This window comes from Aotus nancymaae, unplaced genomic scaffold (genome assembly GCF_030222135.1).
Source record: "Aotus nancymaae isolate 86718 unplaced genomic scaffold, 86718_ANA_hifiasm-v0.15.2.pri h1tg000067l, whole genome shotgun sequence".
NCBI lineage: Eukaryota > Metazoa > Chordata > Mammalia > Primates > Aotidae > Aotus > Aotus nancymaae.
In genome coordinates this window covers 30,753,670-30,778,653 of record NW_026988482.1, presented here as the reverse complement: position 1 = coordinate 30,778,653, position 24,984 = coordinate 30,753,670, and the positions used below count along the sequence as shown (strand labels likewise).

Below are 24,984 nucleotides of genomic sequence, written 5' to 3'. Positions count from 1 at the left end.
ATACCTCCTGAAGGACCTGACTGAGGCTGTTTTACAGTTAAGTTTTAAAAAATATACATTGAAGAAGCACACTCCAAAATCAAGTATACTGTAATGTAGTAAATACATAAACCAATAACATAGTATTTATTATCATTGCTAAGTAATATTTATATAATTGCATGTGTTATACTCTTATATGACTGGCAGTGCAGTAGGTTTGTTTGCACCAGCAGCACCACAAACATGAGTAACGTCTGTGTGATGAAGGTGATGATGTCACTGTGACAGGAAATTTTAGCTCCATTATAATTTTATGGCAACACCATTGTATATAGTGTGGTGTTCATTGTTGACCAAAACATCATTATGTGGTTCATGACTGTATATGTATTTAATAATATTTAATATATAATATGTAAAATATTATAAATATCTTTAGAGTAGAATCCAACCTGTTTGGCTCAGCATCCCAGGCGTTTCACAATTGGGTAGCAGCCTACCTGTTGAGCCTTGTCTTCCACCATATTCTTTACCCACACCGTGGTTTCCTTACATCAGGGTGATGACAATATAAACTCAACTGGAAAGTAGTTTCTTCTGCCTCTAAAGGGAACTTGCCTCGCTCTCAGATTCATCACTTAGCACAGAATAGACACTCAATAAACATTTGGTGACTGTAACAGTAGTTCCCCTTATAGAACATGGACAATGCAGCCAGGCACTGTACCTCCTGTCTTTGTGCTTTTATTTTTCCCTCACCCCAAATGATTTTCTATTGAAATTCATCTTCTCTTTTAAAATATACCTAAAAACCTCCTTCACAGGTCTTCTCTTACTTCCTCTTCAACTCTGGTCCTGTCACAATTAATCTCTTCTTCTTCAGGGATCCAAAGGACTGTGTTCTTCTTCCATTTGCTCTTTTTTATGGCTGGTCACAACATTGCCCTTGTCCCTATCCTGTGTATGGATCCAGGTAAGGAGCCATGACTGTACATCCTTCTATTGCCCCAGGATCTCTGAACACAGGAAGCACGCACCCAAGTCCTAATTGAATAATTCAGCGGATCTTTCCCTTGTCAGCAGCTTGAGGTCCTCTTTGTTGTCATGCTATTTACTCTGCACTCACTTTGAAATGAGTCTAAGGAGATTAAGTCTAAGAACACTCTCAGCTCCTTGAAGGTGGAGACTGTGTCTAAATCTTCTTGGTAGGCCTTTATCTAGAGTAGCACAGAGAACATGCCCAACAGATGTCTGGGAAATGATTGATGCCTTGAAATTACTGTTAGGTGGTAAAAGCTTCTTTGTTATATATTGTTCTTGGTGTGAAAGGCAATTGAAAATCCTCAAAGCATCTGTCAAATGAACTTAATCAGAGAGATAGATGGAGTATTCTCTGTATTGGTCATACAGCTAGTGTGGGATTAATTTAGGTACTAAATCTTAACTTATGAAAAGGAGGTAAAATGGGGTGTAAAGAGCTTCCTCTAGAAGTGGAAATTTGCCTGAATAAGGGCAAGTGTGAAAAGGTATGTGTGTCAGAAGACCTTTCAGCTTGATTTAGAGGTACCCTACTTTTAGATTAGTAAAGTCAACCAATAAGCATACATTAACTGCTTTTTACTTGGTGCCAGATGCTGCTTGGAGAGTAAGACCAGCCTACAACATGGCCTCTGTCTTCTAGGGTCTTATACTCTCTTGCTTAGCTCAGCAAACTTTTTCTTTCTTTCTTAAAATTTCTCCTTTTTTTCCTTGGAAGAACATAATAATTTTCAAACTATGCAAGTTTCTCTTACATAAGAAGAAGTTTTAAAGAAAATCCTAGAATTTAATATTTCCAGTTCCAAACTTTGAGAATTTTACATCTAATTGTTACTTCTCATTCATTTTAAAAGTTCCTAAGTATTCATTTTATTATGAACTCATAAATGTAAAAAATTGTGCACTTTCTAAAATGCCACTGTCATGCATTTTATTTTATTTATTATTTATTTAAATTTAATTTCAATAGTTTTGGGGGATCAGGTTGTTTTGATTGTGTGGATAAGTTCTTCAGTGGTGATTTCTGAGATTTTGGTATACCCATTACCTGAGCAGTGTACACTGTACCCAGTATGTAGTCTTTTATCTCTCTTCTGCCTTCCACCCTTCCCCAAGTCCCCAAAGTTCGTAATATCATTCTTATGCTTTCATGTCATTATAGCTTAGCTCCCACTTACAAGTGAGAACACGTGGTATTTGGTTTTCCATTCCTGAGTCACTTCACTTAGAACAATGGCCTCCAACTTCATCCAAGTTGCTGCAAAGGCCATTATTTTGTTCCCTTTTGTGGCTGGGTAGTATTCCATGATGTGCATATACCACGTTTTCTTTATCTACTTGTTGGTTCATGGGTATTTAGGTTGGTTCCATATTTTTGCAATTGTGAATTGTCCAGCAAACTTTTTCTTAAAGGGCCAGATGATAAATACTCCAGGCTTTGAGGGCCATTCTGTCTCTTGTAATTATTTAATGCTAACGTTGTAGCATGGAAGCTACAGCCATAGAAAATACATAAACAAGTAAGCATGACTTTGTTTAAATAAAGCTTTATTTACAAAACTGGCAGCTGGCATTTAATCCTCATGTCATCATTGGTTGACCCCTGCTCTAGTGTGTAGGTGGGTGTGTATGTGTTTGGATATGTGTAGGCATATAAAACTAGTGTTGGAATGTGTCCTTTTTCCTGCCAACATTTGTAGGAACTCTGAGATGGAAGAGAAAGCTGGTCCAAAGTGGTAAGAGAGAGACTTGGTGAAGGGAGGACTATCTGTTTCTGTGATCATATGTATAGCTCTATGATTTAAGATCTTATCTCTATGATCATATATACAGAAATTTTCCTTGTTCCAATTTTCTGTCAAGAAAGTTGTTTGTTTGGGTTGATATTCTGTAGTAGTTTTGCTGGGTTGAATGGTAGTTTTATTTTTAGTTCTTTGAGAAATCATACTGTTTTCCATAGAGGTGTTATACATTTACATTCCCACCAACAGTGTACAAGCATTCCCTTTTCTCCACATCCTCATCAACATCTGTTGTTTTTTGACTTTTTAGTAGCTATTTTAACTGGTGTGAAATGATGTTTTGTTGTGGTTTTAATTTGCATTTCTCTGATAATTAGTGATGTCGAGCATTTTTCCATATGTTTGTTGGCCACTTATGTGTCTTCTTTTGAGAAATATCTGTTCAGGTCCTTTGCCCACTCTTTAATGGGATTTTTTATTTTTTCTTATTGAGTTCCTTGTAGATTCTGCATATCAGTCCTTTTCATGTCTTTCACAGCAGCTTGGATGGAGCCATTATCCTAAGTGAAGTAACTCAAAAACAGAAAATCAAATATTGTATGATTTCTTACTTATAAGTGGGAGCTTAACAATGGATATATGTAGACATTCAGAGAGTAACAGTAGACACTGGGGACTCCAAAATGGGGAGAGGAAAGGAGAGTGAGGGTTGAAAAATTACCTATTGGATACACAGCTCACAATTTGTGTGATGGGTACACTGGAAACCCAAACATCGCATCATAAAATATATCCATGTAACAAATCTGCACATATGCCCCTGAATCTATAAAAAAAATTTTCAAAAGAAAGTTTTTTGTAAAGTCATTCATTTTTCCATTTATTCTATAAGTATTTGCTAAGTGGTCATTTTACACAAATGTTTATTCTAGCTTTTTCAAATTTAATAGCTGGATGTGTTTTCTATATTTAAATGACTCATTTTTTAAGCATATTTTTGTGTCTCTGAAATTGGACTACTTCTCACAGTTGATGGTGCAAGATTTTCTTTTCTCTGTGGGTATAAATTAAGATGTTTCTTATAATTGTTAGTGGCTTAAATTCAGAAGAAATATGGTAGATGATTTATCACCGCCTTAAATATTTTTTTAAACAGGGTCGTTTACTTTGGATATTTTAGTTTTTGTATTTACATTTACTCAGCAGCTTACTAGACATGAAGATTCTGAGCACATTTTAAACAAAGATTGGAAATGCTTTTTTAAAAAATTAGTATCTTCAGTCCTGACTAAGATTAGTTATTTTACATGTCTCAGTTAATGTTCTGTTAAATAAACTTCTCACATCAAGCATGACTTTTCATGTATACTTCTGATGATTTTGGCTTGTTTCACAGATTTCTTTCATAAAGGTAAAATGTAGATTGAAATTTCAGAGATACAATTCTGTGGCTTGGTGAAGAATCTGATCATAGTCCTTCATGTCCATTACCTATAACTTTCCCTTTGTTAGAAGCACAGGACTTGAAAACAGGTGTTAGAATATGTGTGTTTTCCCCCAATTTATCTCATTTTTATTTCATTGCTCTTGGATTTTCCAAAACTATGAAGCTCTTTATGCAGGACTGGCCTAATTAGGCAAACTTAGGAAGGTTTGTAAAAGGTTTAATGTTCCCCCTCTTTCCTGTCTGTATAAATCAATTAAAATGGACTATGAAGAAACTCACACTCTAATATTGTGTAACTCTAGATTTCATTGCTCTATGTTTTCTACATTGGAGGAGGAGGTTCCGCTTAACTGTACTCATGATTTATGGAAGCCAGAGATACATTTCAGCCAGTTCTGTGATATATGGGAATAGAACATACTATAGAAATATTATTTATGCCTCTGATCAGAAGGGGGAAAGCTGTTTTTTATACTATACTTATGGTTTAAGCAGTGTGCATAGTAAGCACATCTGTCTTTGTAATTAGTATAAAAAATGAGAAAAATTAAAATTCAGATTAGTATTTCACAGCTGACATCTCTAGGTACTTCTAAGTTAATACTCCCAAGTAATAATAGTAAATACTTCTCAGTGTTTCTAGTCTTGGGCTGCTTTTAGCATGGCTTTTGTTTATTATTTTTATTATATTTTTATTATTAGTTTTTAAGACGAAGTCTTGCTCTCTTGCCCAGGCTGGAGTGCAGTGGCATGACCTCAGCCCACTGCAATCTCTGCCTCCTGGGTTCAAGTAATTCTTCTGCTTCAGCCTCCTGAGTAGCTGGGACTACAGGTGCACGCTGCCACACCTGGCTAATTTTTCCTATTTTAGTAGAGACGGGGTTTCACTGTATTGCCCAGGCTGGTCACGAACTCCTGAGCTCAGGCAATCTGCTGCCTCAGCCTCCCAAAGTGCTGGGATTACAGGCGTGAGCCACCGTGCCTGGTTTGTTTATTCCTTATAAAGTTATTGTTTGGATGCTGAGTCTTACAGTAATCTCTTCATAATTTTTTCCCTTTGTATATTTTAGAAAAGATCTTCAGTGCTAGGAGGTGGTTAAGAATTAATTGCCAATTTGATCATTAGAGAGTGATAAACTGTGATTCTTATGCCACATGGAGAATTTTACAGTGCAGTATTTGTGGTATTTTATGTGTGCAGATCCTTAAGTATTTCAAACCGTAGTTTTACTTAATGACATCCTTTTTATAGGGCATGCAACCTGAGAGGTGGGAAAGGGCAAGCCAGAAGCTGTAATTCATTTAAAGGTTTTTTCTTGAAATAACTCTGAAAAAATAAGTTTTAGTTTATTATTTTTTTCTGACATCTTGAATTGCAATTTTTATGTCACTTTATCTTAAGGTACTTAAAAGAAAATATAATGATTTTGTAGAGCAGGTCCAAACTGTAGAGCAGTTTAGTTGAGTCCTGTTATTTTTAGAGAAGGAACCAGAAGCAAGTTGCTCTAGCATTGCTGGGGCCTGGAGAAGTGCTAACAAAGACCTGCAGACCAAATATCTAAGTATGCCAATGGTCCAATCAAGCTATGCCTGCCTTCTCTCCTGGGTCCTGCAGCCCTCTGCCTGGAGCCTCAGTCTCTCCTGGTCCAGCCCGGCAGACTAAGAGGCTGTGTGGCAGCATTGATCTGCTGGAGCAGGGCTGGGTGGGAGCTGGAAACATGCCCAAGACTCCTGGGCCCACCAAACCCAAAGTGGTAATGACCTGCTCAAGCTCCCCAGGCAGGCAAGTCAGGTAGATTCTTCACTTCCAGGCCCCACTTGTCTGACTCAGGGCTTCCAGGAGTTCTAAGTACCTCTCAGACTACATCCTCTGAATGGGGAGAAGGGAGGCAACAGAGTTATCTGGGGGATCCTGTCTACTTAAACACTAAACACCCATTTTGTCTTCGTTTCCAAGGACCAAGACTGTGGTTCATTGTCTCATGGGCTCTCAGTTCAGCACCATCTGGTCTGAAGTCCAAGTTTAGCTGAGTCCCTCCCATTGGCTTAGTCAGTTATTAAATTAAGAAAATACCACAACTGCCATTTAAGATCGAAAAGAAAAAAACCCTGCATCTTGGGGTTTGTCATGTGCCCTCTAAAGTCCATGGCCCAGGACAAGGGTCCCTCTGGCCAAGATCTAAGAGATTGAGGGGATTAGGTAACATCATGCAGCTCAATAGTGTTGCAGATGTGATGGTATCTTCTTAAGAAACTACAGATTTGTTCTGCCTACATTATAATTTAGGATTGTGCTTGCTTCTGATACAGTCCAAAAAAAAGGAAAAAATAGAAAGGCAGAAATCATTTAAATAGTGTATTATTCACATTATTATCATCCCATCTTAGGTTTTTTTTCCCTGCTAAATAAGGAACCCTTAAAACTCACATGTACGTCGTGACTTCCAAAGAAAGAAAAGCTATCAAAACACCTCCTGTGTGAAAATTTCTGTTTCTTAGGGAATTCAGGTGTGTGAATCACTTCCTGCTGTCCTGTCATAGAAAAAAAAGAAAGCAATGTGACTTTATAGTTCAGCTGAGGAGGCCAGGTTGGTGTTTTCCAGGAAAGATTGCTTATCATGGAGAAAAGCTATGTTCTTAAGTGCATTTCTATATAGACCTTACAGGAACAGTTTGCAGATGTGGACGGCATTCCCAAGAAAAGATTTTTACAGTGACTGACATCCCCAAAACCTGCCCAGGAAAAGGAAAATGTGTCCTTTCTCAATTTCACGTATGCTTTTTCCTCTGATCAAAGGGTGGATATATCCATGGTGGCACCTGAAAAATAAATTTTTTAACAGAGTTGCTTCACAGTAAAGATGAAAGTATGAGCAACTATTAGGCCAACTGGAAGGGCTTGAGTGTGGAAGATTTTAGTTTCTTCTTGAAGTAAACACATGTGGAGTCCAGGAAGGGTGATGCCGTCATCTGGTGGTGTGATGGAGATCCCCAGTGACGCTGGAAAAATACCAGGTTAATGAAGTATAAAATGCAGCTTTAGGTGCCGGCAGGCAGGTATTTTGTGGGTTGGGGAGTCTGTGGATGGAAGTAAAATTTAAATCTTATTGGTCTCAAGGATCTGAGAGAGGAGACTGGGCAGAAGGGCTTAGGCTGAGAAGTGGCAAGTTGGGTTTGTTTTTGCTTCAAATTCTTCAGCTGGATGTCCTGGGAGAGGTCAGTGGAAGAACTGTATGAGAGATGGTCCTCTGTAAGTTTTATGTTGGCTGGACCTGATGTTTTTACCAACATTTGTGTTGGTTGTTCATTCAACACTTGTTACATATGTCTATTTTTGCATTAGTTGGAGGAATTGTGCTTATGTTTGCTTTACCTCTAAGCTGTGAACTTTTTAGGGCAATACTTATTATCTGTTTTTCTCTGTATTCCTAGCAAAACTAATGAAGCTTTGGAAATAGTTTGTCACTCAGTAGATGTTGGTTCTATGGAAGTATAAAAGCAAGGTGTCCCTTAGTGTATAGATCAGACCTGCTTTGATATTCTTACCATCAACGGGCCCAAAATGCCTCAATATAAAAAATAGACCCCAGTGCTTGAGAAACTGTTAGCAAAACCTTGGCCTTCAGCAGCATAGGATCTGAAACAACTCTCAAAGCACACTGTTTTCTATGAAGATACAAATTCTCGAAAAGCCTCAAGGATGGGATGCTCTTCTCTACAGAGAAGACAATCTATTTTAGAAAAGAAAAGTAATTTGGTGAAATCCACTCAAGAATAACATTTGTTATTCCTAGGGAAATGGCTTGCTCAGCAGATGGCCTTCACATTCAGGCCCTTGATGGCTCAGGATTGGAAACTATCATCCTGAAACGGAGAGAAAGAAAAGTTGATTTTCTTCAGGTGGAGATGGTTTATCAAGTGATACTTGAAAAAAATGTATCAAAATGTTATTTGAAGTTCCACATTTATGTGCAGCCCCCTACTGCTCAGATATGTACTGATCAAGGATTTAATTTTTTTTTAGTAAGGAGACATGAAGTGAGCTAAGATCATCAGGAAAGATTTCTATAAGCAAAATTTCCACTGTAAGTCCCCTTGTACATTGTTTTCTTTGCTTGCATAACTTTTCCTAACTGCTGTCAATTGTCTAAGGCTGTCATATCTTTCAGATCTTACCTTTCTGGTCACTTCCACAGGGGAGCCTTCCTTGAATTTCCAGATCCAATTTGATCCTCCCATTTAAATAATTTTATATTGTTCTGTGCCAGGGCTTTCAAACTGATATACCTTTAGGAGTCAAATGAATGATGTAAAAAATGAAAGGGAGTGTTGATAGCAGAACTTTCTGTGGTGATAGAAGTGCTCTATGTCTGCCTGGTCCATTATGGTAGCCACTAGCCCCATGTGGCTATTGAGTACTTGAAATGTGGCTGGTGCAAATAAGGACCTGAACTTTTAATTACATTTCACTTTTAATTAAGTAAAATTTAAATTTAAATAGTCACTTGTGTTTAGTGGTTACTGCATTAGACTTTGCAGATCTGTAGGAAAAACAGCAGCATAAAAGGGATAACAAATATGGGCCAGAACTTAGACTCTGTCAGGGAGACAGAAGGGAGTGATGAGAATGATGGAAAACCAGAAACCAAATGCCCTATCAAAAAGGGGCAGCTGCTGCTCAGTTCCAATGAATTTTTAAAAAGAGTAGCAAAAAACCCTTATTTTATTGTGAAATCATATTTTTCAAAAAAGTATTGGCAACTATCTACAATGCTGGGCCAAATTTTGCCCATGTGTATTCATTTTGTGACTTCACTGAGAGTTCTACATGGCAAGTAGCAAATATCACTATTACAACCGTTTGTGCATTTCTTTTGTGTTTTCAGTAGAAATGAAAGGCCCATGTGGACAGGAGCCATACCTATCTTGTTTACTATTACATCTCAGTTTTCAGCTTGGAATTTCAGTACGCATTCAGAGATAGTTGTTGAATGATTGTTGGATATACAAGGTAAAAATAAATTAAAAGTGGGAGCAGAGGGGAGGTGGGGCAAAGAAAGCCAAACGTAAGAAGTAAGAGGCAGGGAATGTGTGTGTTCCTTGGATGAAATACCACTTGTTTTTTTGTTTGTTTTTTGCATGGATAAACTGTTGTTTGGATGGAAGAAATCCTGGATATAATTCTGTATGTAACGGTGGGGTTAAGGACAAGACCAGGTCTTAGAAGAATGCAATATATGCCTCTGAGTATGTTTGGTTATCTGAGAAGGGGGAGAGGTTGTACAGACCAAAGGACTCTAGACAGGGAAGGCTCTTTGTGAAAGCAGTTTTTCTGCTGTAAACCATAAAAGAGATCAGGAAACGTTGATTGTTTCAAGGCTATAGGGAAAAATGCTGCTGCTGCTGATACTTGTCATGATGTCTGTATCCCAACTGAAACCACTCTGTCTTAATACTTGCTATGGTTTGAATGTATCCTCCTAAGTTTATTTGTTGGAAACTTGATTCCCTATGTGGTGGTGTTGGGAGATGCAGTCTAATGGGAGGTGTTTGGGTAGTGGAGACACTGTCCTTAGGTGTAGATTAATGCTGTTCTCACAGGACATTCTTATAAAAGAATGAGTTTGGTCTCTTTATCTCGCCTTCCCCCTTTGGTCTCTTTATTTCACCCTCTCTGCCCTTCTGCCATTGGATGATGCAGCAAAAAGGCCCTCACCAGATGCTGGCCCCTCAATCTTGGACTTTCCAGTCTCCAGAACCACAAGAAATAAATTTCTATTCATTATAAATTACCCAGTCTCTGATATTACATTATACAGTGCAAAATGTACTAAGATAATTCCCATGAACCATCTGAATGTCCTGGAAATTCTGGGGTTCATGGTCTAAAAAAACATGTTAAGAACGGTGAGCCAAGACCTTTGACTTTAGCCTATCTAATGGCATTGCATTTTTGGGATGTTGTCATACAGCTTATAAAAATCTAATGGAATTAAATTCTCAGCTCTCCAATTACCCATTTGAACTTACAGAAAAGCCCACTAAAGGGAAAAGCCGTCTTCTTTAGCTGTATATGCCATTTTACTACATTCCATTTTTTGGGCATTAAGACAGTTTCTTTGGATTGAGCAGATCATCTGAGATGTACAGCACATAAGAAATCATTTCAAGAAAAGACTGAATTAAGTTTATTTTATGCTGCTACTCTTTGTCTTGCCTGTACTTGAGGTTTTATAGTGATTCTCTAAGATATAGAAGTGTAGTAGATTTTCATTTCCATTATTGTTGTTGTTACTAGGATTCCTGTAAGGAAAGAGGAACATTAAAAAAAACAATTTTAGGCATATCCCCCTAAAGATGAGGACATCTGGATCCGCAAAACCTGTGATTATGTTATTTAACATGGCAAAAGGAGTTTGTGGGTGTGATTGAATTAAAGATTGTAAGATAGGGAGACTATCCTAGATTGTACAAGTGAGCCCAATGTCATCACAAGCTCCCTTAAAAGTGAGGAAGGAGGCAAGAGAGTTGGAGTCAGAGAAGGGGATGTGATGGTAGAGCCTCCTGAGTAGCTGGGATTATAGGCGCCTGCCACCATGCCTGGCTAATTTTTGTATTTTTAGTAAATATGGGGTTTCACCATGTTGGCCAGGCTAGTCTCAAACTCCTGACCTCAGGTAATCTACCCACCTCGGCCTCCCAAAGTGCTGGGATTACAGGTGTGAGCCACCACGCCTGGCCTTGTGTTGTTTTAAGTTGTTAAATTTATGGTGATTTTTAAGTTTATGTGAATTTATAACAGCAGCAATAGGAAATTAATACACTGATGAACAAAATGAAGTCTGTTTACAAATATTGACTTTATTTTCTATGCCAGAAATTATGACATAGGGTCTCACAGGGGAACACTTCTATTTGGTAATATTGATTGAGCATCTACTCTTACAAAGGACTGTTCCAGATACTGGGGATTTAACATGAGTAAACCCCATTATAGTCCATCCCCTCAGAGAGCTGCATTCCATGAAGACAGACATTAAACAACAAGATAAGCAAGTATTTAGTTGTACATGTGGTGTTATAAAAAGAAGTGCCAATACATATCTGAAGGAATGTTTGGGAGGGCTTTTGGAGGAAGTGATTTTGGGGATGAGCTCTGAAGGCTGAATGAAAATTATTAGGAAATGGGAAATAGTGAGGAAGGGCATTCCTGGTAGCAGGAATAGCATGTGTGAAGGTCCAAGGCAAAAAGCCCTGGTGCCCTTGAGGAACTGAAGGATTCTGGTATGTAGAAGGTGCAGGAAAGAGTCTGGTGGAGCAGGCCTCGTATGCAAATACAGTAGGAATCCATGGAAATGTTTTAAGCTGGGAATGAATCGAGGACTACAGCATTAAAGCATCATGTCAGCTATGGTGTGGAGAAAGGATTGAAGTGGGGTGAAAATAAATAAAAAGTCTGGTGACATCACCTAAACCAGAACGTTTTTGAGAGTGAGAGGGTATACCGTTAATACTTACAGTGGGGCAACACTAACTAGCACGGTCCCTAGCAAACAGGACGCTAGGTGGCTATGGTAGTTCCCAGGTGAGCAAGGGCAGCAGACCCTGGACCATGTGTTGGCTGTGAAGATGGCCTTTGGGAACCCTATTAGAACTTATTTTCTTATTCCTTGGCCCTCCATACTCATTATGACACTAGAATAAAATTTGTAAACACAAAAATTCTAACAAGTCCAGTTGCTTTGTACGCTGACCTCTTATAAACAGGCTTGATGGTTTCTCCCACATCCATCTCCTTTGTCTTGCCGCTGCAGAATTTATAGAGCTTACCTCTGAAGAGGCACCATGTACAAGCAGGCTACATATGTGTCCACAAGGGTGCATACCATGGAACTTGACACTCTGATTTGCTTGGGTTTGAGCTGCGATTTCTTCAGCCTCTGTTTAAATTTTCATTGTCATTCCTATTGATATCAAAATGTTGAGCAGTTTGCTGGTTTCTGGCAGTGATTTCCAATAGGGGGCATTGTATTAGAATCACAGAGAAAGCAGCCCATAGAACCTCCCCTGGGGATCCTCCCCACTCCTGCTTAGTGCCAGATTATAGGGAGAAAGTAAGAATATTTGTAATCAAACACATGATCCTTGTCTCTACTGTTTCTGTTATTTTGTGTGAACGTCAAGGTTTCATACTTGGCATCTGGTATTATTAACAATGTTTATGCCCAAATTCTTCATTATGCCTGGGAATCTCTGGTTTCTATATAGGGTAAATTTTTATTCATTTATTTTAATTAATTAATTTTTAAAAATAAATTTTAGGTCAGGTGCAGTGACTCACGGCTATAATCCCAGTACTTTGGGAGGCTGAGGCGGGCAGACTACCTGAGGTCAGAAGTTCCAGACCAGCCTGGCCAACATAGTGAAACTCCGTCTCTACTAAAAATACAAAAAAAATTAGCCAGAGGTGGTGGTGCATACCTGTAATCCCAGCCATTTGGGAGGCTGAGGCAGGAGAATTGCTTGAACCTGGTTGCAGTGAGCTAAGATCATACCATTGCACTCCAGCCTGAGCAACAGAGCAAGACTCTGTCTCAAAAAACAATAAATAAATAAGAATACATTTTATTGTATATATTTGAGTTTTACAGCATGATATTATGGCATACAGGAGTTCCCAACCCCTGGGGCCACAGACTCATAACAGTCCCTGTCTTGTTAGGAACTGGGCCACACAGCAGGAGGCCAGTGAACACTACTGCCTGAGTTGTGGCTCCTGTCAGATCAACACAGTGTTAGATTCTTATAGGAGCACAAACCCTGTTGTGAACTGTGCATACGAGGGATCTGAGTTGTGCACTCCTTATACGAATCTAATGCCTGATGATCTGAGGTGGAACAGTTTCATCCTGAAACCCTCCCCCACTCCTGTCTGTGACCACTGATGGGATACATATAGTAAAATGCTTACTGTAGGGAAGCAGATTAACATATCAGTCATCTTGCATAGTTACTTTTTTGTGACTGGTGCAGCTAAAATCGATTTACTAAACAAAAACTCTACTGCCACACAATTTTATCAACCTTAGTCCAGCTGTTGTACATTAGATCTCTTAACTTGCCAATCTTACATGCTCCTATTTTGTATCCCTTGACCAACATCTCCCTTTTTCTCCTCCATCCATGGTAGCCACTGTTTTATTCTCGATCTCTGTATATTTTAAGCTTTATTCATTTCAGGCCTGTTAAATGTTACGTGAAAGGCCAAACTCTTTTATGAGCTGAGTCTGAGGGGTCTCACATGATGATCCCCCTCCCACTTAAATAGCCTCATCCTTCACCATTCTCCCAGGGGCATCTTCCATTTCTGGCATACTCCACAGCCTTCCCCGTATATTCCCCGAGCCGTTTCTTTGCTTAGAATTTGCTGTCTGCTATGTTCCTACCTAGGATGTCCTTCCATTCTTACAGGCTCATCGCAAAACTGATTTCCCCAATATAGCGGTCTGTGTTCCCTCTTATTTTTCTGTTATGATGCTAATCAGCTCGTGCCTACAAGGAGTCTTTGTCCCCCTAGCTATAGATCTGTGGATATCCTTGAAGCAGGGGAGGAGGGGAAAGGTATATTTTATCCCAAAAGTGCCTTGCCCAGAGTTATGTTTTTAATCAGTATTTAATTTGTTAAATTATGGATGCAAACCTTGTTGAGTAAGTGGCATAATTCTAATTCACAATAATTCACAATAAAATTCATAATTTTAATTTGTACTTTTTAATGTAGATGATTTTCATTGAACTTTTGTCATTTTTCTTGTTTACAATTGTGGTATAGTTTTTTAAAGAAATTTTTTAAAAAAAATTTTCCAGTTTGACTAGGTTGTCTGACTTTTTTCTGAGTTACTTATGTTTTGCTGCAGAGTCAATTTCTAGTATATTTCATATGGCCTTTGGTTATGCCCAAGTTTGACAGTGTTGGTACGAAGTAATTGTTGAATTTATTTTTGAGTGCCTTTACATCCTCTGGACTTCTCTTAAGCTTTCCTTTTAGGGAAGGCTTTCAGAAGTGTGTGGTTTGGTGTCCACGAATTCCTGGAAGTTCTGGATGGTTGGAAAATGATTCACACTGTACTAGGGTTGGATTTGCAAATCATACGGTAAAATCTTGCAGGCATTATTGGCCATCAATCATTGCTGGGCTGGAAGTAAATAAAAGAGATTAGTGTCAATGCAATTCTTCTCAGCTATGGCTTTGACTAACAGGCATTTTTTAGAGCAGTGGTTATCAAAGAGTGTTCCTTGGGCTAGCAGTATTGGCATCACCTAGGAACTTGTTAGAACTCCATAGTTTCTGGGCCCACCCAGACCTACTGAAACAGAAACTCTGCGATTGGGCCCAGCGGTCTACCTTTTGACAAGACCTCCAAGTGCTTCTAATACACATTTAAGTTTGAGAATCACTGCTTAAGAAGATGGGGGGACATCTTTGGTTGCAGTTGACATGCATCGTGCATGCACTTGATATATACCACCTGGAATAAACCTTGGTTTTCTCTTTTGCTCTTTTGTTGATTGATTTATTTATTTTGAACCTGAGAATTACAAACCTCAATGTTGTATTTGTAGGAAAGATTCTATTCTTCATTTGGAAGGCAGCTGGTAGAGATACAGGCATTTGAACAAATTGTTATAAATGTTTGCATGTGACATTAATTAGTTTTCTTATGCCTCCTTCCCTAATTGAAAGAAGTTTGCATGTAGAAAGATTTATTTTTGTTCCATCTTGGACTGCATTGCATCAAATTGCCAGCTGACCAATGATTTTAGGCATGGTACTGTTCTTGGAGCTTCAGCACATTACAAGTGCCATGTTTTACTGAAAAGCAGGCAGAGACACAGGGAGGGAATGTCGCTCATTTAACATCCTGTAGCTAATGAGTGACTGAGCTGGGGCACACTCATGTCCCTTCCGAAGTCTGCTTTAGTTTTTTTCCTGTTCCAAAGTCCTGCTTTATTTTTCTTATTTATTTTTCAATTCATAAAACTGAACTTTTAAAATATGTGTGTGTGTTTATTGCCTTTCTCTCTCCACTAGAATGTAAGCTCCATGAAACAGGGATTTGTTTTATTTACTTTGTAACCTCAGGGCAATGCCTGGCATATAAAGAGGACTTATAATAGATATTTCTTGAATTAATGACTAGATTTCATAAGAATTTAGAATGAACATCCAATATCAGAAGGAGCAATAATCCTTTAAATGAAATGCATTTAACTTTATGAAGAATTCATGAAATTGATGTTTGTTTGTTGTGGACTAGTGAAAACTTGATAGCAGATAGACACTGGCCTAGTAGCTGGGATTTTAGAGCCATTGGGCTTGGTCATTTTCCCTTCAAAGGTAAGTGGTATTTTGGTTATTCAAAATCCATCCTATCTGATATGGTGACCATTAACCACATGTGACCATCTACATTTAAATTAATTAAGGTTATATAAAGTTAAAAATCTAGTTTCTCCATCACACTTGCCACTTTTCAAGTGCTCAGTAGCTACGTGTGTTTAGTGACTACGACATAGGACAGTACAGATATAGAACATTTCCACTATTGTAAAATATTCTATTGGCAGCACAGTTTTAGACAGACAAGACTTTGTCTTAATGTCTTCAGATAGTATAAATCAAATGACAGTAGCAACAACTGTAATTTATTGGTACTTACTATGTGACAGACACTGTGCTATCTGCTTCATAAGAGTTCTCTCTGTCCCCTAATCCTTGGAAGAGGTACTACTTTGATTTTTCAGACAAGGAAATTGGAGGTCAAGGAGAGTAAGTTTCTTAAGGCCACACAGCTGGTAAGCCAGGTTTCAAACCCAACACTGCTGCCAAAGTCAGACCTGTGAACACTGCATTCAGAGAAGCAAGATTCACAGCCATGAGTAATTATCCTATTTTGGTATATTTTTGGATAACCATGTCAGACGGAAGGGTTGCCAGGATATGTGTGCATCTTTCCTTTCTTGCTGATTTCATCAATAAATTCCAGCTTTATCCTGCAGGGTAAATGCTATCCCTAAATGCCTTCTCACCATTCTGACTTGGCAAGTATGTGTCCCAGCTTTTGAATTCCTCAGTATAAATGTCAATATTGGTTGCAGGCTCTGCTCACTACTGAGAGGTAAAAGTCTTCCTGGTGATGTGTGATAGAGTATAGCAGAACAACATCATGGCCCTGGCCACTTCACTTTCAGTTTTTTCTTCGGGTTGTTGGTCGAGCATTTTATTTGTTATGTGCCCTCTTGAGATTGTGACTTGTAGCACAAGGATGACGTCCTAGGCATTGATAGACTCATATAATTTCACAGGGACCTGGAATGGAGGCTATTGGAGTACATACATAAGGATGTTTTCTGAAAGATAAAAGAAGGAGAATTCTAGTTGTTAGGAAAAAGCCCTTAGAGAGTCACTCTGCTTGGTTTGGGAGACTGTCCCAAAACTGTTCTCCTTGAATTAATCTCATGTATCTAGGTCAGAGAGGATTATTTATTTATATATTTGTTTTTATTTTAGGGAGGTTTTTTGTTTCTTATTTATTTTAGGGAGGATTTTTGTTTCTTATTTTGGGTTGTTTTGGTTTATAATTAAGAAAATGTAGGCCAGGAATGGTGGCTTACCTATAATCCAAGCACTTTTGGAGACTGAAGCAGGAGGATTGCTTGAGGCCAGGAGTTCAAGATTAGCCTGGGAAACATAGTGAGACCCCAGCTCTGTCAAAAAAAGCCAGGAATGGTGGTACATGCCTATAGTCCTAGCTGCTTGGGAGGCTGAGGCAGGAGGATCATTTATACCCAGAAGTTTGAGATTATAGTGAGCTATGATCATGCCACTGCACTCCAGCCTGGGCAACAGGTCAAGATCTTGTTTCAAAAAAAAAAAAAAGTATGCCTAGATCTTAAATTCTATAAATATTTTCTTTTTCTACTTTGTTAATGTTTACTTCATTTTGTGTGGAGGCAACTGAAAAGGTAATTTAGGTAATTTATTTAGAATAATTTTCCTTTCTCATCTAGGGGATCTATGAGAGAAACGGTCTGATGCTCAGTAACTAGACTCTGGGTCTATTAGTGAAGTTACCATTGGCAATTTAAATGTTATTTTTCTTGAGATCAGCAGATAGTAGTGCTTGGTTGCTGAAATTCAGGCTGTCAGGCATGACTTGGTTCTCTGTGGCTCAAAAACGATAGAGGAATATGTTCAGTGCAGGTAAATGTGTCATAATTCTAACCTCTGTATAATTGTCTCAAGTTCAACCACTGTAATTTGTAATGCATTCTGTGTACTTACATCATGGACTGTCATATAGTTCTAACTGGAATATTCACATACAAGGTAGCCAATCTAGATGCTATTCCACATGCATAGCTGGTTGAGGGAATGCCACAATGGCAGGTGGTGTCTTCTGAGCCAGGTCTCAGATAATGTGTTGGGATTTGACTGGAAAAGATTAATTGGAGGGGTATTCCTGAGGGGAGAGTGTGTACAAAGGTGAAAGTCTTGGGAAGTTTGTTATATATTGAGAAAAGAATGTTCAGCCAATGGTAGAAGTGCAATAGATTGGTCTTCAAAGGCAGGTTTTGGGGTCGGGGCAGGGAGCATTTTGAATGCTTGGTAAAATAATTCTTTTCTTTTAGAAAAGAGTCATTCTGGGAAGGAGTCATTCAGGGTATCAGCGAACCATAATTTAGTGAGCTTAATCTGGCATCAGAGCAGAAGCTATGATACATGTATATATTATAATACTTAAATGCATGAGCCCTGGAATCAGACTGTCCTGGTTTGAATTTCTTTAAATATATATATGTGTGTGTGTGTGTGTGTGTTTGTGTGTGTATTTTATTGCATTTTAGGTTTGGGGGTACATGTGAAGAACATGCATGATTGTTGCCTAGATACATACATGGCAGTGTGATTTGCTGCCTTCCTCCCCATCACCTATATTTGGCATTTCTCCCCATGTTACCCCTCCCCAACTCCCCACCCTCAGCTGTCCCTCCCCTAGTTCCCCTCCACAGACCCCAGTGTGTGATGCTCCCCTCCCTGTGTCCATGTGTTCTCATTGTTCAACACCTGCCTATGAGTGAGAACATGTGGTGTTTGATTTTGTGTTCTTGTGTCAGTTTGCTGAGAATGATGGTTTCCAGATTCATCCATGTCCCTACAAAGGACACAAACTCATCATTTTTTATGGCTGCATAGTATTCCATGGTGTATATGTGCCACATTTTCCCTGTCCAGTCTATCATTGATGGACATTTGGGCTGGTTCCAAGTCTTTGCTAAAATAGGTCTCAGCCCCAGTTTCTGTATCTGTAAAATGCTAGTAATAATAGTTCCTACTTCTTGGGTTATTGTGAGGATTGAAAGAAGATAAAACACATGTCATGATACTTTGCCCTTAGGTAGCACCTGATGCATATTTGTATCTTATTTTAAATTTTCATATCATCACTTGGGTGTAATAGGCCTAAAAACTACTTCAGTAATCTGTATAAGAGGTAACGTGTGTCCTGGAGATACTGAGAGAAGTGGCAAAGAACATATGAATGCTGTTTGGACGATTTTCATTTCTTGACACAATTTTGAGTTTATCTTTTTCCTTAACAATAAAATGCTTCCAAAAAGCACAAAAATTTAATTTAGTTCTATCTATATAGAAGGCAATATTTTCTTACATACATAATTCTGGAATACATAAAGTTCTTTTTTTTTTCCTGCTTAATTACTTTGAATTCAAGAATCCCAAGGGAATACCCTATTTATAATAATTTGAATGATTTTAAAACCACTCTAGGCTGGGTGTGGTGGCTCATGTCTGTAATCCCAGCACTTTGGTAGGCCGAGGTGAGAAGAATGCTTGAGCCCAGGAGTTTGAGATCAGCTTGGGCAAAATGACAAGTCCCCATCTTTACAAAAAACAAACAAAAAACCCCCACTTTTAGGTGATACGTGGATGCTGTCCTGCCTTATTTACTACTAGTTTTGAAATTGGCTTTATCACCTTTTCAAATAATGAGTTTGATAAATTATTTTACTTACTAAATTTAAGGCTCAATAGTGTGATGAAAGCTATTTAAGAACGATGAAGTATATTCTCATTTTCCATTTATCATAAGAGATGTCTTAATCAGCATTATGTCTTCTGCTTAAATTATTAACGAACATCATTATAAGATTGGATATTTGGCTGGGCGTGGTGGCTCATGCCTGTAATCCCAGCAGTTTGGGAGGCTGAGGTGGGTGGATCACCTGAAGTCAGGAGTTCAAGACCAGCCTGGCCAATATGGTGAAATGCCCTTCTCTACTAAAAGTACAAAAATTAGCCGTGGCTGGTGACAGGCACCTGTAATCCCAGATACTCAGGAAGCTGAGGCAGGATAATTGCTTGACCCCAGGAGGCGGAGGTTGCAGTGAACCAAGATCGCGCATTGCACTCCAGCCTGAGCGACAGAACAAGACTCTATCTCAAAAAAAAAAAAAAAAAAGAAAAGAAAAAAGAAAAAAAAGACTGGATATTTGCCAGTCAGAGGAGAAAATGGTCTAACCTATAGAATTTTTTAGAACTGAGCCTCAGAATGTTCCTAATTCCATGTACTAGCTAGAATGATTTCAGTTCCTTGCACAATAAAGTTTACTCTCATTTTTCATTTAGTATTAAAGATGTCTCAATCCACATCATATCTTCTGTCTGCGTAATTAATAAGCCTCATAATAAGACTAGAAACCTTCTGGAAAAATAGGCCAAGACCGCCTTATTATCTTTAATTGCTTTAGCTTGTTACTGTTTTTCCTCTTGAATCATTCTCTGAACAAAGACTAAAACCCCTTCAGACTTTGTAGATACCCAAGAACCCTTAGATCTTACAGCTTGTCCTGTTCTCTGGGAAAGAGTCCTAGTTTCATTCAGCTTGGATACTTATTAACAGTGTGACTTGGGCTGCTATTATCATTTCTCTGAAACTGCCTTTCTTTATCTGTGAAATCGAAAGCTTGGACAAAAATGCCATAAGAATGATAGCTCTAAGAATGGTAGAACACCTTCTATGTATAAAGCCCTGTGCTTTAGGAGTGGATATAGAACAGAATTTGACTCATGGAGTTTATATGCCATAGGGGAACTGTTGATAAATAACATATGAGTACCCATTAAAAACATTTATCTATTAGTGTGCAAGCCCTTAAAAGGCAAGGCCTTTTTGGTCTGTTTTGTTCACTGCTATATCATCAATAAATAGGAGTAGTGCCTGGCACTCAGTATATATATGCCAAATAAGTATATGTTGGGTATATGTTAAGTATTATAATGAAGCACACAAGTCCTTGAAAATCATTCTGTAAAATCATGCATTAAAATTAGGATTGGGGCATGTGGGAAAAATAGGACTGGTATAGACTCTTACCCATTATAACTAAGCATTAACAAAAACATGAACTGGAACTCCTCCCTGCCCTACCCCATCCCCTAAAAAACCATAAAGGCAGCCCAAATAGGCATCTAAATGCAGCTGGAATCTATTTTGGTGGATATTTTTGTTGTTGTCATTGCTGTTTAGTTATTTTACACTTAAAAAAAATGTATAATGTGCAAATCAGTAAAGTGTACACATCTTTATATATTTTACCCTCTAGGTATATACCCCAAAGAACTGAAAGTAGAAACTCAGATACTTGTACACCATGTTCATAGCAGCAGCAATATTTACAGTAGCCAAAAGGTAGATGCAACTTAGGCATCCATCAACCGTTGAATGGTGAATGAAACAAAAGGTGATATATACATACAGTAGAATATTATTCAGACTTAAAATGGAAGGAAGTTCCAACAGAAGCTAGACATGGATGAAACTTGAGGACATTATGCTAAGTGAAATCACACAAAGGCAAATACTGTATGTATGAAGATTCTGCTTGTATGAAGTACCTAGAGTAGTCAGATTCATAGAGACAGAAAGTAGAACGATGGTTGCCAGGAGCTGGTATAAGGGTGGGGCATGGGAGAATGGAGAATTATTGTCTAATGAATATGGAATTTCAATTTGGGAAGATGTAAGCAGTTCTGGAGATGGATGGTGGTGATGGTTGCATAACCAAGTAAATGTACTTAATCCACTGAAATGTACATGTAAAAATGGTTGAGATGGTAAATATTATGTCTATTTCACCACAGTTAGAAATAACAAATAAAAAAGTTTACATTTATGTCATCACCAGTCAGATGAAGCTATAGGAAGTTTCCTGTCCTCAGCAGACCCCTTATGCCCCTCCCCATCAGTATTGTCCCCTGGAAGTACCCACTCTTCTGCCAGCCCTTTAGGTTCACATACATGGATTTAAATTGTATCTACTTTTGTGTTTGGCTGCTTCTTTCATTGTGTCTATGAAATTCTTTCATATTGTTATCCATATCTGTAACTTATATTTTATTGTTGTGCAATCTCCCATTGTATAAATATAGCATAACTTGCTCACCCAGTCCCCTGTTGATGACGTTGAAGTTGTCTTCTGCTTTTGTTTATTCTATGTAGTGGTGCTATGAGAATTCTTGTGCCTCATTTGGCGGACATCTTCACTCCTTTCTCTTGAGTGGAATTTCTGGGGCACAGGTAGTTGGGTGGATACTGCCAAATTGTTTTCCCAGTGGTTGTTCTGATTTGCATTTCCACCAGCACCATGTGGATGTTCCAGTCTTGTCACATCCTCACCAGCTCATGGTGCTGTCAGTCTCATGAGATGATACAAATTCACAAAAAGAGTGGGGTAGAAAAGCTAGTTTTGGGGTGCAGATGGAAGCAGAGCAGAGTCGGGGGGCTTCTGTTTGGGAGGGCACAGGGAGAAGTGTACAATTCAGTACAACATAAGATCCAGTAAAGCTGGGGTGTGCCCATATAGGGAGGGACTCTCACATGCTGGAGGGATTTTTTTTTTTTAATTAAAAAAAAAGAGCAGAGAAGATTTTAGCCAAACTGAAAGCTGTTTACTTTCTTTCCTGTTGGAGGCTGTCAGTCTGCTTCTATATCTTACTCCCCATTGCTTCGGAAAAATTCCTTAGGAACAAATGCAACTTGCACATTATACTGAATTCATTCCCCTGTTCACCAATTACATTTGAGCTGATTGGTTTTATGAAAACACATAACAGAACACACTGTATCTGTATTTAACATTAAGAATGGAGGTAAATGCTGTGGGACAAGAAGGGGAAAGGATGTGAGGGTGTTTGCAAAGGAGTGGTTATGATGAGTGACTTGGAATCCAAGCAGGGCCAGTTGGAGAATGATTAGGGAGAGCTGATGAGAAAGTGGTGGGATCTGTGGGTGCACGTGGGTCTTCAAAGTACATTGAGGTGGAGGTAGTTGAGCAAGTAAGCTGGAGGATAAGGTGAGGTTAAAGAGAAGGATGTTTGCATAAGAATTTTAAACAAGGGGCAGTTTTTAGTGCTGACAAGATCTTTGGAGTTATCATGGGCATACTATGATACAGCAAATGAAAATATTATTGGAGAAGAAGAGGTAAAAAAATAAGAGGCCCAGGGAGTTTGGATGAGTCTGTCATAGCAAGGTGGAGGTTGCCAAAAAGGATGTTAGGAGTTGGGATGGAGAAGAGAGCCAGTGAGGCTAGGATGTCTAGACAGGATTGTTTATATGCTCTTTCTCCCTGACCACCGGTTGAGAATGTAGGCTGGGAGTAGGGTGGAGACCCTTTTGTCATTCCTGTAGTGCCTTATACTATCTCATCATACCTCTAAAGCTTCACCTTTTCACATCTCTTTCCTGTCTTTTTGTGTATGTATATAGAGGTGAGGTCTCACTCTGCTGCCCAGGCTGGAGTGCAGTGGCACCGTCATAGCACACCGCAGTTTTGAACTCCTGGGCTCGAGCCTTTCTCCTGCCTCAGCCTCCTAAGTATCTTCCCTGTCTTTTAATAACCACTTTTCATGTACTTTTAATTTTATACAACTACAGAATGTTAGCAAATATTTTGAGCCTCTGCTATATTTCTAACACCACTAGGCAAGGTGCTAGGTGCTGGGGAAATGATGGCAAACAAAACATCGTTTCTTGCGGAGGATTAATTTAAAACAATCAAACAGAAACAGTCTTCTTGCATGTGGGCTGAAAGTATTTTCTCTAACTTACCAAATGAGACTTGATTGCTCATAGGAACAATCGTAAGCGAAATTCAAGTCATTAAATCTTTTGTAGTAGGTAATTTGTATCTTAGAGCAAATAAGAGATATCATTTGATTAGGATCTGAGTCCATATTTCATTGGCTGAAATATTACATATTTTGATTGGAAAAATAGTAGAATAGTAGAAAGCATCTCTGTTGTGATAGTACTTCAATAAACAGAAAGATGATGCAATTGTGTGAGGCACAGTTATGGTTGCCATAAATGCTAGTGCTTGGAAAGGCAGATTGTTGGTTCTGAGGCTGTGAAGTTCCAGCTGGATCTCTGTGAGCTGAGACTGCGTGATTGCCTGCCTGGTCATTGGTGGCCTGGAAGCATCAATAGGATGACATCCTATTTCCCTTCAGAGCATAGGGCTTCTTTTCTTTTGATGTTAGTGTCAATGCTACCTAAATATTGAGTAGCAGGAACACACCTATTGTTGATTAAATTGGTTTTATCACTTGTTGCAATGATGGAGAACATGCGTCAATTGGGAATCTCAGTAAGAAGGTGTTAGACAAAAGCCTAATTTAGGATTTGGGTTTGGGTTGGGTAATTCAGGCAAGGGTCTAAAGAAGTGAGATTTTGCTGCAGATTAGAAATTGGGCACAGTTCTATGATTGGATATCTCAATAAATGTTATCTATAATGAAGACAGTAGGGCAAAGATAAAATTTTCATTGGTAAATAAGAAGCAGTCACTTATTTTAGCCAAGTGAAGGGAGTGTTTGGTATTTTGTGGGTGTCAGAGTGACATTATTTGTCTGTGCTTAGACAAAATTATGATGTGGCCTTATCATGGTCTCAGTATAGCCTTGTCTGAAGTTGGTGTTCTGTGAGATCTATTATGTCCAATTGTGGATTAATATGGCCTAGTGTGAGTGCCAGGCCAGCTTCGGGATGTCAGATAATGCTTTTTCCCTCTTTTTTCCTTTTCCCCTCTTAGTCATATGTTGATCGCTTCAGGGATCCATTTGTTAAAATAGTTTAACAAATGGGGAAAAAAAGAGGAGGCATGTGGTAGGAATGAAGAAAATCTTAAGAGAGAGATTTAACTAAAGAAACCTAGGATCAAGGCAGAAGGCAAGAGTGAGGGCAGGAGTGTGTGAGAAGCTGGATGTTCATGAGAAAGAACTTGCTTGAGGATGCATGGGTAGGGCAAACAGGGAATAGACAGGAGCATGCCATCATGAAGGATACATAGACTGTGGCACTGTTCCCTTACAATAATAAGTACTCTCCTCACTTGCTCTGTGTTCCTTTTACCCTGCCATCGCTATTTCCATTGCCATGAAAAGCCCTTCACCACCCACCCCCAAACTCAAGCTGTAGCTTGAAGAACTCCTGGTCATTTTTATCTTTCTTGTTTCCTCTTTATTCTGGATTTGGACATTTTGGTGTCTTTTTGTGTGCTGTGAATAGTACTGCTGTAGACATCCTTCTACATAAACACTAAAGTCTTTGTGTAAATAATTCATTGGACAAATTCCTAGCGGTGGGATTGGTAGGACAGTTAATTAAAATTTTACCACATTCTCTTATAAAT

General features: G+C 38.7%; 1 protein-coding gene across 10 annotated transcripts in view; it reads left to right on the top strand.

The window, feature by feature from the left end:
* ERC2 (ELKS/RAB6-interacting/CAST family member 2) overlaps nt 1-24,984 on the top strand; it is a 958,416-nt gene that overhangs the window by 223,111 nt on the left and 710,321 nt on the right. The window lies entirely within an intron of this gene.